This window comes from Aplysia californica, unplaced genomic scaffold (assembly GCF_000002075.1).
Source record: "Aplysia californica isolate F4 #8 unplaced genomic scaffold, AplCal3.0 scaffold00182, whole genome shotgun sequence".
NCBI lineage: Eukaryota > Metazoa > Mollusca > Gastropoda > Aplysiida > Aplysiidae > Aplysia > Aplysia californica.
Window position 1 is genome coordinate 681,303 of NW_004797452.1, and position 2,878 is coordinate 684,180.

Sequence of the window (2,878 nt, forward strand, 5' to 3'; positions counted from 1 at the left end):
GGGGTTAGCCAATCAGAAATTATGACCAATTTTGAAGAAATTTAATCTTTACTAAAGAAAAAAAAAAAGCCACCACCACCAACAACAAATAGCTTTCAAAGGTCTGAATACCAGGACAAATGACCTGCTTCTGATCGGCCACATATTTTTGTCTTGTGAAATTCTGAAAGATGTGTCTTTGTTGTACTGCACCGAACAATAACATTGAATCATTCTTACCTAGTAATATGTTCTTTCGTATTGTCTATTTAGCTATCATACATTTTGCCTCATACATTTTGCCTAAGTCTACTTATTAATAGGCAATGTTAATTCAATTCAATAGAAGAATTGGCAAACACGACATCTAGTTAAAAACTACACAAAGCTGTTATTAGATTTATTTTTTTAAAAATCTCTATTCAGCTAATGATATCATGCATATTATGTCATCTACACATACAGCAAATTCAAGTCATTAACTTGTTAGACGGTATTACAAAACGTTTTTAAAAATACTTGAAATGGCAAGTCAAGTTTCTTACTAAATGCTGATGTACACACCTTTACTTCTCGAAATATTTCATAATACAATTATCAAAAATGTGCTTGCACAAAAGTTCTTCACTACAGGTCTATGACACATTAAAATACTCTTTATAAATCCCACCTAACTGCAGAAAAATAGAGATATTTCAAGGAGACCCAAATGGACCAGTTAACACGATACTTGTATCCAACGTAATGTCCTTCAATTCAAATTCATTGACCGTCTCATGATTTTAGGGTCTGTTCCTCTTCTTGACTGACGACAAAACTCGTACATTAACGATAATTTAGGGTTTTCCCAGCACAACCGTACGGTCTTGAGCAGCTGGATTCGTGTTCTTAATTTCTTTTCTTTTTTTCAAAGGTAAACTTGTAAAAGGTAGAGGGGGTGGGGAAATTATGTAGTACACGTACTGACAAACAAGTTAAAAACAAACTGCCTCGTGTCATGTTCGATTCGCTCTCACTTTAACCAAACTCCCGCGGGCGACGTTAATGTTAATGTTAATGTGTAAATGCCATGCAACAAAATGTACAGCACAAGACCGTGCAACAAAATAAAAGGGGTAAAAATAGCTTTCAAAACCCAGATTAATTAGCATCACTGAAATATGTAATGGTTAGTCTTTACAGTCAGGCATGCTATGCTCAAAACCCGTGCAGCAAACCAGAGTTAAGCGAAAAAGGCGGATGCCACGGCAGATGCACTTAGTCATAGAAATATCTAAGACGTTAGCGACCGTGCAACATAGGCAAACCTTAGCAATAGAACGAATTTTGCAGTAAAAAGTTTTTCATGCGCTATCAAAGCGTTGAGACATTCAAGAACAAAGAGACTTGGCAAGGTGCTAGTTTAAAACTCATTTTCAACGCCGCAAGATTATTTAAGAGGTGGGGCCTTCGAGTTCAGTGTTTATTATTTCTGATAGGATTGACTAAAGTTACCAGAGAGCCTTCAAAACGTTCCTAACGACCAAAATCCAAATACAGCCGATTGGGGATCTGAACCAGGGTTATACACATCATTATCCAAACATGATACCAGCTGATCCAGTGGCATGTCCGAAGCAGACTTCTTTTATCAGGGGAAATGGAGAAGGATACAAAGACAAGAAACCAACAGCAGAACCGACTGCTCGTTTGCATCCGCATTTGTTAAAGTGGGACACCAGAATGGGACAGACTATGACTGGCTCCAGTTATTCGTGTCAGCGAAATTATTCTGAAAATTGCTTGAATTCAGGCCAGATGCGCGGGACACATTTTTAATCCAACAACCACCTTAATCTCTGTAACTGGCCTTGCCCAACTTTCAAACACAACTAAGTAATAGATAAATACTTAATCATTAGATTTTCAGTTGGAGTAAAGAAAATAATATCGATCTAAAGAAAGCCATTTAGAGCTGGGGACAAAGGAAGACAGACAGACAGAAATAACGATGGGAAAGAAAAGAAACGGAGCCTACTCACCTCCCCCCCCCCGCCAACCCTCCTCTAACTCTGAATGAAATATTATTTGGGAGACAATACTAACAAAGACAGGCCACAATATCTAGGAGGAGACTGTGCTATTTGTGTCGTAAATCAGACACACACACACAAAGAAAAATTCTACCAGTATTCACTATTACTAAAAGAGAGGTGATATCAGCTACTGCAATACGTGGGCTTTATTGGAGTACAAGAGCTACTTTCACAAATATGCTACTGTAATACGTGCCATAGCAGAGTGATAGGATTCTTTTTTTTTTGTTTTTGTAACTAGTAACTGGACGGCAAACGCCATGCTCACAAATAAAGGTCTTGTTACAAATGCACTGAGGTCTTTATAAAGCAAGTTATTACTTTATTTCTTACATTTAAGGGGTTGTTTGCGTAAATGCTCTTTATTTCGAAACTATAAAAAAACCAGTCAAAATCAGAATAAAATGAAAGTAAATATAATTCTTACAAAAAGTTTTAACTTAACTTAAATAACAGACAAAATACATGAATGATCAATCTAAAATTTTAAGCACTATTAAGAACCACAACTACCACAAGTTCAGGGGAAAATTCAACAACAACAACAACAACAACAACCTGGAAAAGAAGTGAAGAGTAAGGGGTACCGCCATGCTAAACAGACAGCAACAAACGGACAGTAAAACCTGAAAACTGAATCGAGAGAGCGCAGTAAATCGCTCTTCAGCAAAAAGAAAAAAGGAAAAAAAAAAAAGAAAAGAAAAAAAATTCTTGCGTCCGCCCATCCTCCTCCCCTTTCCTGCATGGCCGACTAAGTTTACATAAACTTTCCATTTCACCACATTGGCGGTTCGAAGAGCCGCTGCGGTGCGCACTTTCTTTTT